General features: G+C 33.0%; 1 long non-coding RNA gene across 1 annotated transcript in view; it reads right to left on the bottom strand.

Annotated features, from left to right (window-relative positions):
* Positions 1 to 12,175: 12,175 nt before the first annotated feature.
* The window catches only part of LOC111089745, a 6,267-nt gene continuing 2,390 nt past the window's right edge, over positions 12,176 to 16,052 (bottom strand). The window contains exon 2 of the long non-coding RNA XR_002613955.1: positions 12,176 to 14,822. This is a non-coding gene — a long non-coding RNA (uncharacterized LOC111089745). The remainder of the gene's footprint in view (positions 14,823 to 16,052) is intronic.

Genomic DNA, 16,052 nt, shown 5'->3' with positions numbered 1-16,052 from the left:
AGCACTTTGCAGTAAAGTGAAAATGTTATGAACAATGCGGGGGCATAGACCCCCTTAAATGATATAGAATATAATGAAATGGGACCAGTTATATGGCAACAAACTTGGAAATTTGCACTGATAGCACCATAATGCCAACTGGAACACTGTTAGCACCATAATGCCAACTGGAACACTGATAGCACCATAATGCCAACTGGAACACTGATAGCACCATAATGCCAACTGGAACACTGTTAGCACCATAGTGCCAACTGGAACACTGATAGTACCATAATGGCAACTGGAACACTGATAGCACCATAATGCCAACTGGAACACTGATAGCACCATAATGCCAACTGGAACATGCCGCTACTAACAACACTGCCGATCTGCCCACACTGAAAATATAACAGCGATATGTGGCTAAAGTATACAAGAATACTCAACTTAACTTAAGAACGGTGTCACAGTCACCATTCCCAGCATACCACAAATTCGATGAATTGTCTCACAAGGTACATAAGACGAGGGTTAAAACTTCAACTGTCTAATACATATTTCGTTCATGTGTTTTATCGGTACACAGTTTTTTTCTTTTATGAGCTAATACAGTATTCCATACATTCTGGTAACACGATTTTGTTTTCCTGCTTATCATAAACATGCATCTTTTGATCTCACAACAACATATAATGCCTTGTTCAATTGAAATATATTTTAATCCCCTTTCTTGTCTCGGTTTGTTTGGTTGTTGTTAAGCGCAAAGCAACACAATGGGTTCTCTGTGCTGTGGCTGTGCCCACCACGACCATCCAAAAGCCTATTTTGTAGCGTTATGAAGCCACAGACTTCAAGCTGAGCCAACTGAAGGGGGGAGGGGATTATGGTGATGGATACTGCTCTGAAGAAGTGAAGATCACCTTGGCAGAAACTGGGCAATGAAAATGGTTGGAAACTAGTATATATTTAGAACGTTTAATGATTATTTTAACAACGCAAATGGAACTCCGTTACGGGTTTAAGGTGACGAAACCCTAGACTCGTCTTTTTCCTTTCAACATTTAACCAAATAAAGTACAAACCAGAAAATAAAAGTGTAAAACAATCTACGGTTTGTCTGTAATTACAAATATATATAATTATATAATTAAAAGTATAGTAAGTCATATTACACTGTATTTTATGTTCATTGGTTAAACGGAACTGAATATCAAAATGTTGTTGGATACAAAAATTGGATTAACTTTTTGTTTTCAAAATTCCCGAATCTTTGCGCATGAGGCGGTGGGCAGATTTACAGAAGCCGGGTTAAAAATTAACATTGGTGTTCATGAAGCCTAACAGTATCCGGGTTAAAAATTAACATTGGTGTTCATGAAGCCTAACATGTAAACTGTTCATCTGGAAGGTATCCGGGTTAAAAATTAACATTGGTGTTCATGAAGCCTAACACGTAAACTGTTCATCTGGAAGATATCCGGGTTAAAAATTAACATTGGTGTTCATGAAGCCTAACATGTAAACTGTTCATCTGGAAGATATCCGCTTTGTTTCTACGTGCAATAGAAATAAAAGAAGATCGGATAAAAAGAAGTGTTGTAGTAGTGATAATAAAATATGACTAAAATTAGTGCAATAAGAAATCTTCAAGTTTTAAATATACTGAGTTTAACAGAGAACAAGTTCAAGAAGCAGGAACATAAAGGGGAACACACTTCACAATATGTATTGGTGAAAAAATGAATGTGACTGAATCAACATCACCCACCGCCACCTCTTGGGTTACTCTTTTTACCAACGAAAAGTGGGATTGACCATCACATTATAACGTCCACTCGACTGAAAAGGCAAGCATGGTGGGTGATGGGATTCGAACCCACGACCCGCAGATTGCGAGTTGAGTGCCCTAACCACCAGGCAATACTAGGCTTGAACAAAAAAAAAATTCATATATCAACTTGATATTATATATGTATATAATAATTAGTAAATTTTGTATGGATAATTTTCCAGAAATCCCTCGATGATCAAACACTAGTTATTACAGAGAACAGCGTGTGTCATGTTCCATAAAATGTTTACAGACCGCATGAAACAAGATACCCAACAATACTTTACGGTTTGACAACAGTTATACTTGTGATAACTTTCATCTAAGGTTTAGGTATCACAGTAAAACAATAACATGAAACTTTCGGAGAAAGGTGCCAAATTTAAAGTTTATTTTAACGCAAAATGGGCTATCACGTTGTGTCCACTACGGAGAATCACACATTTTTATTAACGTTGTTAGTCCGTAAACTTGCCGCTGACCCAATTTTAAAGGGGACGGCAATTTTAAAGATCTCCCACGGCTGAAAGGGCGAACATGTTTGGTGGGACGGGGATTCGAACCCGCGACCCTCATATTGGGAGTCGAGCGCCCTAACCACCTAGTCATACCGGGCCTGTAAAGATGCTAGGTACGTTATATTAAAACGCTTTTGAAGCCTCACCAGGTTACTAAAACCCATGTCGCCACGCCCGGTAATGCTCAATCGTAAGACACATCATAATGCTCTCACCCCTAACGCACACTCCTCCTCCCTGCTTGTTTTTCATAAGCCATCTAGTGTACGTGAACGTCGGTTTTTCGCGCCCTTTTCAACAGTTCGAATGTACAGAAATCCACATACATTGCAACTGGCTTCTTAATCGCTATGTCTTCGTATGGAATAGCCCTTTCATTCTTCAGTTGAACAGTCATATTGTGCAAGCAATTTGTGTTCACGTGACTTGCATCGTTTACCTACACAAACGCCCTTCTTGATTATATTACAGATTGTCGTCTGTGGCACGTGGAAGTCACTGACATTTGTATTCGCGTATTTTTACCTGTTGCAAAATGCCCCTTTATTGCCTCGGCTATGATAGAACTTGTTGCAGGTACTTTTCTGGGTGACCCTGGTGCCCTATATTGATCCATATAATATTTTCCCATATCATTAAAATACACGGGATATCCCCGTATTCAAAATTCTAAACCCTTAATCTCAACACACCATCATGACCTGAATGTATGAATACTTTGCGTAGGAAAGGGTTGTTACATACTCTTCCCAAAACCGACCAATTTTTAATGGCATCCCACTACCTATGAATCTCCATCTCTGAACAATGTGAAAATACTTGTAGTATTTGCCGTTCTTCCGAGACTTTATATCGGCTATATTGTCATGTGACTTGCTGATTTACATATTCAAAAGCGTTTTATTATAACGTGCTCAACCCTCTGCATATTACACCCCTGAAAACCAAATAAAATACAGGGTGTCATGTCCCATAGTGATTTGGATTGGTTTTGAATTTCACGCAAAGCTACACGAGGGTTATCTGCACTAGCCGTCCATAATTTAGTCGCGCAAGACTAGAGGGGAAGGCAGCTAGTCATCACCAACCACCGCTAACTCTTGGGTTACTCTTTTACCAATGAATAGTAGGATTGACCGTCACAATATAACGCTCCCAAGTCTGAAAGGACGAGCATGTTTGGTGGGACGGGAATTCAAACTCGCGACCCCCAGATTGTGACTCAAGCGTTCTAACTACCAGGCCATGCCGGGCCCGCAAGGAATCGCACAAAACCCTAATATAATGTTTGGACAATAAGCACCTTAAACAGTAAGACACAGTTCAAAGAACACCTTAAAACCTATACTATTGACTACTAAGGCTAACATACCAAAAAAAGCACCATGTTAGACTTACAATGAAAACAAATCCTCTACATTTGTAATTATTATTATTATTCACTTGTCAGTCTATAACAATGCGGCCCATTTGTAATTATTATCATTATTCACTTGTCAGTCTGTAACAATACGGCCCATTTGTAATTATTATTCACTTGTCAGTCTATAACAATACGGCCCATTTGTAATTATTATTCACTTGTCAGTCTATAACAATACGGCCCATTTGTAATTATTATTCACTTGTCAGTCTATAACAATACGGCCCATTTGTAATTCTTCTTATTATTATTCACTTGTCAGTCTGTAACAATACGGCTTCATATATTGCTCCCAAACCTTTCGTACAATACTAAATAAGGTATTTTGAAGATCGTAGGGGTATTGAAAAGTCAATTTGTTTCTTCTATATTTTACATAAGCTAATAATCACAATTCTAGTGTAAACGATACTTTCATTAACCCTTGAAGTTAGCTTGCTTACAAATATCTGTTGTTCCTTCAGAAAGCTTAAGTACAGGGTGAACCAGGAATTACCAGCCAATAACAGATGACTGTATGTAGCATATGGATACTCAATGCTTTTCACACAATACAATCGTTGCCTGTGGGGAGCCAACCCCTATAATTATGTATGAAGTGAAGGAGTAAAAATATCAATACACAGTACACGTAGTTGTATCCTTACTTTTTACGATCCCTATTTGTAGGTTTTTAAATTTCCAATTTTTATCTATCTTGTGTGCGTGTGTTTAAATAAATATATATATATACGAGCTTTATAAGTATAATTTCTACATGTAGAAAAAAAAATATCTCTACTTGTCACCCCTACCCACCCCCAAGGCTTTTCTCCTCATATCCTTTAAAGATTTCATATTTTTGTTCTGACATACACAAAATTTAAAGCACATACACACAAAAAAATACCTAATTTGTAGGAATTAGTCATTAAAAGTTTGCTTATTTTCGCCATCTGATGATTAATTATGCGTTTCGATGTTCGCTTTTTCTGAAGTTACAAGTGTTACCAGCTTTTGACTTTGAGGATTAACCTATTTATAAGATGATGTAGAGATTTTTCTTAGTCTTGTCGTTATGACACCTTCTAATTTAATATTTAAAAGTTTATCAAGACGTGATAAAAGCTGATACTAAATGGATTTTAATACTTTTATCCAAGTCTTTAGTAATTTCAGATTTATTATAAGCGTAAATATAACCAGTCTTTCAGCGGTATTAAATAAATTACTACGATAAATATTTCCACTTTTCACAATTACTAGTATTTACAACTCAAATCTTTATGATGCCAATTCAAATAACTATTTTGATTAATTTTTTTCATTATTGTTTTAGGCTTAGGAACAAACATCAGTACTGAAAAAAATCTGTATACAAATATATATACACATATATATATTTTAGGTTACTGTATACGGTGGTGTGAACGAACCAGGTCGTTCAACTTGCACCAATCGAGGAAAGAAGACAGATTTTCAGATATTATCAACATAAAACTGGTAACGACCAACAGACATCTCTTGTTGTGAAGTGAACAAACACAGAAATTGCTTTCACTAGAGCAGTTTCGCACAATAAACAGTAAAAAAAACGTCATCAATCAGGCTTATCAATCCTATTCGTTGGTAGCTTTTGACGTCATACTTACATGTGAAATTTAAAGAAGACCCACGTGTGGGATGATTTTTCCACTGAAAGTCTACACTTTCTTGAGCATTTTACCCTACATGTACGATTCACCAACCACTGCCCGTCCGCTGAGTGACATCTTGAATAACGGAACCAAAACTAGTTTACAAGTGATTTAAGTGCGCGCGCCAACAATGGAGTCTTTTGTTGTTCACACGAGTAACTAACGAAAGTACGACTCGCCTCAGAGACAGTTATCATGAAAACATGTAATTAAATAATGATAAAACGTAAGGTTTTAGGTTATATACTAAATATACTTTCCCAAATATAAGATTTTGATATAATAATAATACTTATGTTGACTATGATGTCAAAATATTCTTCGGACTTTATTTCATTTGACCATAAGTATAAAACAAAATATAACACGTACCGGTAACCCTCTTTCACGGCCAAGACCGACAACTATAGCGTAAGCAATCGAAATAAGATAATATTAAACAAATTGCGTAACAAAAACGTTTTATATTAACCAATTCTTCGGTTAACATTGGAATCAACTTGGTTAAGTAGATGAATTGTAATTATGATCGACTTTATTTATGTCATTTACAAATCAGAAAGTAACGATTAATAATTCAATATTATTTATTTTATTTCTATCATTGATGTAACATGCAAGTGATTTATATATAAGTATCTGTACAAAGTTCACCATACATATTAATATGTATGCAAGGTTTAGTCACTTAAATTTTGACTTACATTTCTGGATGTGTAGTAGCACACAGTTAACAAAGCCTACTTTGCTGAACATGCTTTTATGATTTTTTTTATATACACCTAACAACAAAATACACATATTTAAATTTTGGTTAACAGATTCTCCATAAAAAAAGTAAACACCTTCCATGTTTAATAACTTCTAGTAAGCTCTGGCAGTTAAAATCTTAATTTTTTCAGTAAAATTTTTTGATGTACTTCTATAGGATTATACATATGTGTGGTACATGTTTTTTATTAACCTATATCTGACCAATCAATATGTATCTGTATATTTATTTTCCATAAAGTATCAAATGTGTTAACAAATACAGTTACAGTAAACTCTGAGGATACAAGAAAGGTGGAAACCTAGACACATAAAATGTATTAATCAGAAGGTTGTGTCATCAACTGATATTTAAACTAATTAATTTATTAAAACGTGTACTTTATGACTGACTAAGTAAATAAATACAAAATAAATCTGTACTTATGAAAATAGAAATACTTTGTAAAAATATTTAACAAAAACCACCAGCTTTTAAATTGTCATGTACAATGAAAGGGATATTTGGTTTTCAAACATAATTGCTTAATTCTTTTCTAGGTTACTTACTACTCAATAAAACACATTAATTCTGAATATTAATTCATAGCAGTGGTGTCAGTTGTGGGGGGGGGGGAGTTTCTCATTGTGAGTCACTTGATCATTTTAAGTTTATAACAACAAAAAATAAAAATTCATTAAAACATTCAGCAGTAAAACTAATCCTACTTTAAAGTATTCTAATCTATCATTCGTGACTGTCCTTTAGAGAAAAAATAACTTTGTCCCGTAAACCCACGTCTTTTCAATCCCCACTTTCAGGGTCTTGAAGTCACCACTTATGCAAATTGCCAGAATATGTTACTTTATTGAAAGTCCCAGAAAAACTTTCTATTAACCAGAAGTGAACACACGGTCACCTAAATCAATAACATTGTTCAATTAATATATATCTAAATTATCTCCTGGTGAACATAGGATACATAGTGATAAGGCTGATTTCATGGTTGTTACTACAAACTATTAAGTTCAGTAGTTTATTCAATAAGTAATCCTAATAACTTATGACTGAAAGTAAGGAAAATATAACAATATAAAGAGGATGGTAACTATTGTATAAAGTATCCGTTAAAACATGATCCAAACTGGATTGTATGTTTAAGGTTCTCGTGAATAAATAAACAACATACGAATATTCTAGATGCAATTAATATGAATTTCGTAACTACATTTGTTTCTTTACAGTATGATTGAAAGAAAATAATATTAGTTTTCTCTTTCGTTTTAACAGTTTTCAAATGCTAAGATGAACAAAGAGACTCCTACCAATCACTGTTAAACATACAAAATCACATTGGTGCTTACAATCACAAATTCTTGTTGTTATCTTTCAAACAAAACTCCTTGGTCAATAACAAATTCAAAAATATTTACATACATTTTCAAACAGTAACAGTGGAATATACTTTTAAGTTATATCATAAAAAAAAGAAGGCTTAGTTTTGAAACTTGCACCTGATATGGATAATGCCTCTTACAAAAAAAAAAATGCTTATTTACATATGATTTATTTATTAAAAAATTGGTATGGGATATAAGAAAAAAAATCTTAATTTGAACCAACTGGAATAATTCGTATCATATGGATATTAGTCACAAAGTATTAATGGTTACACAACTACTCCAACATAAGTTCAACTCAAATTAACCTGAATTATAATGTTTTGGGGCTATGAATAAAATAACCTATAGCATAACTAATTTGTAATCCTCACTGAATTTAACCCTGTTAAATTATAATGTTTTTTTTTTTCAGTGACTGATCTAATAATGCCCCAAATTCATATAGCATTCAACATTTTTCATTAGCTGTTTTTTTGTTTTTTTTTGTCTAGAGCTGAAGTACAGTAGAGCTATTAGTATCTGTAGTCCAAGTTTTAAAATTAATAAATAATACTATTTCAAACATTACTACTTTATTATAACACTGGTATTTGCCAAACAATTATTTCTGCACTTATTGAACCATGTAATAATTCTGTAATAAATAAAATATGAGTACATCAAACAAAGAACAACTTACTACCAGTAAAAATAATAATACAACAGTATTACTTATTTACTATTACTAATAGTTACTATGTGGTTTGGTACTATCTATATTAGTCTATAGCTAAATTATTATATTAGTTTTGAGTTATAAAGTTTAAATTCAACTTTAAGTGCAGAAAATGATGTAACAATAGAAACAAATACCTGATAATGATTTTAAATGGTTAATTGCACGTATAACACCAATATGAAGCAGTTATAGAATAATACAACTTCTAACTAAAGCGTACGACGCACACTTGCTAATGTCAAAATTTTATCTAACGTTAGAATTTATTTACTCACCAAATTTTCGTGATTGGAGCTAACCTGCGTTCAAGAGTAACGCTGAATCTGGGACGTCGTGACGTGCTCTTTGACTGAGTGACTTTTGTATGTGATCTGCCGTTTAGAGCTTAACTTCTCGGTAAATTAACCGGTGTAACGAAAAGCCTTCAAACAGTTATGTCGCAAAAAATAACATACAGTCAGCAACAACAATGTTTACGTAAACGTTCATTAATATAAACTGGTCGTGAATCAAAGCATTTTTTTTTATTTTTTGTAAAAGCAAATTTTTTGTCTTGTAGAATCTCTACGTTAACTGTACCAATAGTAGCGCCATCTGAAGAGAAGAGTAAGTATTATATATTTTTAAATGACAATAAGTGATTAAAATTAAAAAGCCGAATAGATGAAAATAGGAACGAGAATAACTAATGCTGTACGCAATGTTTCCGAAATATATACATATTGTACTTTATACATTGTTGCTCTCTCTTTCAATCATGATATCGTGCTGCCATCTGTTAGTCTTGCTGTCACTCTTGGCATTACGAAACAAATCATTAAAGATTTTTGAACTGAATTGAAACACCTTTAAACAGATTTAACACTTTCAGTATCTTTTTTTTTTGGTAGCACATACTTATATTAACATGTCTGTATTTATAAGTGATATATATATTATTTCAACAAAACTACAGTAAAGAATAGAAGTGCTTTTCTCCAGTGTTTATGACATACCATTCAGAATAAATTCGATAGAGATCAACACAATAGCATTTCTAATGCCATCTAGTGAGCACTGATTGAATTTCTTGCAATCATCTTCAGTTGCACATATTGTCATTATATCTACCGATTAGCCGTCATAATTGAATTTTGAAATAATCAAATAGCTATCACACCACAACGGACATCTGTGAGTGAAACTACCACACCACAACGAACATCTGTGAGTGAAACTCTTCGTGAAAGCTGATATTCTTAGGTACATCGATTTTCCCTTTAAGAACAACTCAAGGTTTTCACAGAAAATAGTTTATAGAGTTAATATGAATTCTCTGGAACTCGACCGAGTTTAAAGCAATGAAAGAGTCTGTCATGAGTTTTATAGTCAAGTTATCATCCTCACTGACGGTCAGTCAGCAAAGATCCAGAGGCTGACCTTGATGCCTTGGACAGTCATTCTTACTTGTTTTACATTGTGTTTGGTCTCTTTCTTCGGAGTCCAAAATTCGTATATATTTATACATAACATACTACCACTGTGATTACTATCCTTATCCATCAGTGCACCTAGTAATACCACAGAGTAAAATAGTATTTAAATGTTGACGTGTCTCCAGAATCTGTTACAAATTTTTCTGTTACTTCTGCTGCTGTTATTCTTTACCTGTGCATTGTAAACTTAATCTTTATATGAAAGTTTAATGACTTACGAGCAAGTAGAAGAGATTTTTCTTAACAGTAGTGTTTAGGGGAATCCTTTATTAATGCTGAGAAGGTCCGTGACTATTATCTTGATACAGAAAGGAGAACTGCAACATGGAACCTCCTGAACAGGTAGGCTTCACTTCACAGAGAGCAAGCATGACTGGGTGTCAATATGTTGACTAGTGGTCCTGATACCAAATAGTACAGTCTCTAAAACGCACTCGCACACTGAATGATCAAGACCAACCCCCAAACTGATAATTGTCACCTATCCCGCCAAACGAGACGAGGGGAACCAATGTTAGACAACATCTGCCGGCTGTAGATTTCACCAAGTGGTGAAGACTTTCGACTGTGGTCCGTGAAGAAATCTGGTAATAAGCTGCCCTGGTAACTCATCCTTCCAATCAGGAGCTGGACATTTATCCAAACATAGGTATCCCTGGGCACCAGCACAAAGCAGTGCTCCTGATGTCTTAGTCTGGTGTTAACCAAGGTAGACTTGACTCCTTCCTTAAATATTTCAAGCAGGTCATTACTTAGAATGGTTGTACTCACATGCTGAGTTTAAATAGTTTAGTGATTCATTCAATCAAGAACTTACAAAAGGAGGAAGCCACCAGCAGTACTTTTTATATGAGAAAAGTTAGACGAAAAATCAATGCTTTGATTTTTTGTTCCTTAACAACATGTGCTTTGATTTTTTTCTTCCTTAACAACATGTGCTTTGATTTTTTTGTTCCTTAACAACATGTGCTTTGATTTTTTTGTTCCTTAACAACATGTGCTTTGATTTTTTTGTTCCTTAACAACATGTGCTTTGATTTTTTGTTCTTTAAAACGTGTGCTTTGATTTTTTGTTCTTTAACAACATATGTTCAGATTTTTTTTTCTCTTTAACAACATGTGTTCAGATTTTTTGTTCCTTAACAACATGTGTTCAGATTTTTTTTGTTCCTTAACAACGTGTGTTCAGATTTTTTTGTTCCTTAACAACATGTGCTTTGATTTTTTTTGTTCTTTAACAACATGTGCTTTGATTTTTTTGTTCTTTAACAACACGTGCTTTGATTTTCGACTCTATAAAACTTTTGTTTTTTCATCATAAAATAAATACAATGAAGAGCAAGAAATATTACATTTAAGAACAAATGGAAACCAAGAAACAGCTAAAAAATCAAATTTTTAATATTGTATAATTTACATAAAATTACGAAATAACCATACAATATTAATACACAACCTTACATTACATAAACCACTAAGTTTCAAATATAGTGTTAAAACTCACTAAGTTGAAATGGAATTTTTTGGTTGGCCAACTTAAAGTTTCATGTTTAAAGTCATCGGAAAACCTCATTATTTTCATATAATATCCCCACCCCCTCCAAAGGTTACGAGGCGTACGGATGAAGAAGTTGTGTGCTTCACTGGAAACCCAATTAAAAACACTATTTTATGTACATAATCTTGTACAAGTGTAGGTTATTTTGAATTATTTTATCATACATGTTTCAGTCTTGGTTTACAATAACAGCAATCATAAGTTAAGCATTAAATACTTGAAATACAGAATGTAATATTTCATTCGATATAAAGCACAAACAGCATAAATTAATTATTTTCTAACACATTTTGAAGAGTGACAACATTGATATTTTGATATTATTCTGTGTAATCTTGTATTTGACAGCTACAGGTATTGACAATATCATTAGGTTTGTGGAAAAGTCATGCTTCCTCATCCAATACATCACAAAAGCACAAGTATCATTTCTAAATACATTGAATTTGCTTCAAAACTGCTGTTTGGAGGATAAACATAGTACTAGTTATCTACCCTCAAACAAAGTAAAAACATATCACTACTGGCAGAAGTGGGAATGTATTAAACCTGTAAGCCAACATGTCTCGTTTGTCCACAAATGTAATATTTCAATAAATTATTGTACTGGATAAAAAAACATTTCAGGTAAGGTTTCAGTTCTTATTAGCTTGTGTAGATAATATTTATGTAGGTGTATGTGTGCATGTTTGTTGCCTACAGATTACCAGAAAGTTTGTGATCACATTATGTTTAATAAATATTTTAATTACCAACATATATACATTTGTCTATAACTCAGCTACACGGGTTAGTGTTTTACTGTCTCCAACTCGGTCACACGGGTTAGTGTTTTACTGTCTCCAACTCGGTCACACGGGTTAGTGTTTTATTGTCTCCAACCCAGTCACACGGGTTAGTGTTTTATTGTCTCCAACCCAGTCACAAGGGTTAGTTTTACTGTCTCCAACTCAGTCACACGGGTTAGTGTTTTATTTTGTCCAACTCAGTCACACGGGTTAGTGTTTTATTGTCTCCAACTCAGTCACACGGGTTAGTTTTATTGTCTCCAACTCAGTCACACGGGTTAGTGTTTTATTGTCTCCAACTCAGTCACACGGGTTAGTGTTTTAAGTTTAGATCTTTGGTATATTTCACACAACATTTTCTACACATTTATTTATTTCTGACCTACTATTAATTGGCTTGTATTTAACATTTATTTGTTTTGTACAGGTCGCCTATATTGCACTGATTTACACATTAGTAATGCCTTGTTCTTAAGAACTGTTGTAGTACAGGAAGAGAATTTATTTTATCTTGAATGGAGTTGAATGTAAAACATCAAAACTATTCACAATAACTACATTCAGTGGTACTGTTGATGGAAATCTTTAAACAGAAGGACCATAAGACACCTATAATAACAACATATCTTCAAGAGATTCAAGGTGTGATTCCATATCATTCTGGTTAGAGCTCATTCATGATTATTCTTGACAAACAGATGCTGTTTTATGTTTTGCTCAATAACACCTTTCTCTCTCTCTCTGGAAAACACATTAAGGCAGAGTTTTCACTTTAATGTGATACTCCAGCTGTAAAACAAGCAACTTGCAGTGATAGTGGACGTGCAAAGTCGTGCACAATAGACTACAAGAATATAGCAGATGCAAATACCTGTTTATTACAGGGGATAAATAGAGGCGACCAAAAGAACGTACAAGAGAAACAAGATTTTATTAAAACTATTATAACTGCAACACAGAACACTTGTCAACATGTATCATGCAAGTTAACGAATCAGGAAATTAAACATCTAATTACAGAGGAATATTCTTTGTAGAAAAGCAAGGTACAGAAACAGCAGTTCATGTAATAGGAGTCAACAACGCTTCTCAGACATGAACTGAAAATAAATCATTAAGGAAATAACTAGTTTTCCAGAATAACAGATATAACGACAAAAAAAAAACAGATCTCAACTGATTTCAAATGGTGGGATAGTACATGAAAGCTTTCAAGTAAGTAAACCAATCAGATGCCACAGGACTAACGGAAACAATTAGGATCATCGGGCCTTAGTTACAAAAAAAAACAGATCTCAACTGATTTCAAATGGTGGGATAGTACATGAAAGCTTTCAAGTAAGTAAACCAATCAGATGCCACAGGACTAACGGAAACAATTAGGATCATCGGGCCTTAGTTACAAAAAAAAACGTTAGACTGAGGATACGATGGAACAGCAGTGATGTTATGGTGTTTTGATAAGAATCAATGTTTCACTGTTAAAAATACACTTTAAGTCTGATCCCTTTGGTTTCAGTGAAATCAGTTTCAGAAATAGACTTCTCTTCCCAATAGGAGAAATCACATACGTTAAATTATGGATCTTATATGCGTTAGAGGTGGAAAGAAATCTACTAATAAATCTTAAAAAATATATTCTAATCAAAAAAACTTTCAAATGCTAAATAACACATGACAGTTTTCAGCTCCTTAAAATTAAGATGATTTCATTTGAAAATACTGTTTACCACAACTAAATGAAACTCAAAGGAGAACACAGAAAAAAAAGATAAGTACATATTTATCATTATAAATATATAATTAAAGCCAAATCTTTAGAAAACAACTTGGATATCACAATGTTTCTCACAAAGCAACAAGCACTTCTACATCTTATTTCTATGTAAAATATGAAGATTTTAAAGTGATATTAATAAAGTTAAAAACCTGACTGCTCTTTTTATGTAATAATAGGGGATAATTTTAGAATCAACTGTATAAAATAAGACTATGATGGGACATAAACCAGGAACTATTGCAAGAAATAAAGATTAAAAACAATAAATAATGGTGCCACTATCAATTGGATAACTCGAGGTGTGAATATAATTTACATATTAAAATATATGACTAAACCAACTACAAGAAGAAATGATCTGTCCAACTGTCAGTAACTTAAATAAACGTAACTTAAACTTAATAACTAGCACCATGAAAGCCACTGTAATTTTTCCTATTTTTAAAATGTTTTTTCTTAGATGACATATCTTGATACATATTCATCAAAAGCTGGAATGCTCTGAATACGTAACGTATCACAAGTACACATTGAAAGGATATACTCACTATAAACAATAAATAATTATTTGTAATAATATCACTTGCGAACAACAGTTGTCTTTCTTATTGATAAATAAGATCTATACATATTTTTAAAATTAGAAAAACTGTCACTAGATATTAACGACTGACTCATGTTTCCAAATTTAGCATCTTACGTACATATACATTACTTACAATAAAAAACACTGCAACATTTGATCTGCATTTTTCCAAAACAATAACATAATCCATCACTATAACCAATGGCTTCACATCTTGACACTATCTCGAGTTTCCTGGAAGTATTTTTAATCTGATGAATGTTTTCTTTATGACTTCAGAAGTTTCGACTTCAGAGTTAAATAAGCTTCTAGTCTTTCACAACCGTACTCCTAAAAGAGAAATGAATTTGCTGTCATGATGTGTTAATTCATGTTAAAGATGTATCATCTAATTGATAATATCCTGTAGCTCCTATTCTCCAGAAATTATCAATGGCAAAGAATGGTAGACTAAAACAAATGAAGAAACATTAGGGAATTTTTTGAAAAAAATAAAGATAAGAAAAAAAATCACAAAGAAACCTGTTAGTGAAAGACCTCCACTAGGTAAACTTTTATTATTTTCAGGGCAAGTTGGAAGGAAGGAAGATGTACCTTTCAAAGACTTTTGGTTATTAGATTTCCTTAATTGTTCGAAAGTACTTAAAAAATGTAGTTTACAGCTATGTTGTTTGTAATTATAACATGGAAAACAACACACCTGAAATGAAAGTTCAACTTTTTTTATACTGTTGTTTTACTTGAAAATATTAGCTCATACCAATAAAATAAATAAAAGTTTTGATAATTATGAATATCCTAGTTGAAGCAAAGAACAATTAAAAAAAAATTGAAAGATAAATGAAAATATCTTTACATGCTGTGACAATTTTGTTCTGTAAATGGAAACTAAGTTGTCTACATTAGCCTAGATTAGCTCAATAAAGACACGGAGTGAATTCCCAAGAACGTTTCATTACATAAAGAGAAGCTACAAAGGACAGTTCATAAACACTGGACATGTGTATCTAAGCTAACTGGTTTTAAACATTAAACTCATATCTTGATGCCTACATGGTAATGTTTGTATAAGCAGCTAACAAAAAAACTACTAACCCCCTCCTCTTAACTCGGCAGTTCAATATTTATGTATAGTAGCTCCGTATATTGGTGTCACATGTCTACAATAATTAATTATACATTACAAAAAATCAATAGTAAATACTTTTAAATACATCACGTGACTGTTGAGTTACATCATACACTGTAGTTTAAACTTACATGATATGACTGTACAAGATGTCAGGAAAAAACTGGTAAGTTATCTTCAAAAGAAGGTGTGTGTGTAATGTAATAAGTGGTAATGATGTGTCTGCATCTGAAGTAAGAAATAACGTTAACTTAATTCCTCAATTTATGTGCTAAAAGAATAAAAACAAAGTTAACAAATGGAGAAGCAGACGTAATTGTTCTATTTGGAGTTTTGTTTTTCCAGAAAAAAAAAAAATATTTAATATACTAAAATTTATTTTTCTTTCTTTTTTTAAACTGTTTACTGTGGAAAATCTTGTTTAAAAGCTT

The sequence above is a fragment of the Limulus polyphemus genome, unplaced genomic scaffold (assembly GCF_000517525.1).
Source record: "Limulus polyphemus unplaced genomic scaffold, Limulus_polyphemus-2.1.2 Scaffold7250, whole genome shotgun sequence".
NCBI lineage: Eukaryota > Metazoa > Arthropoda > Merostomata > Xiphosura > Limulidae > Limulus > Limulus polyphemus.
The sequence above is the reverse complement of the archived record's forward strand: the minus strand, read 5'-3'. Positions and strand labels throughout refer to the sequence as shown.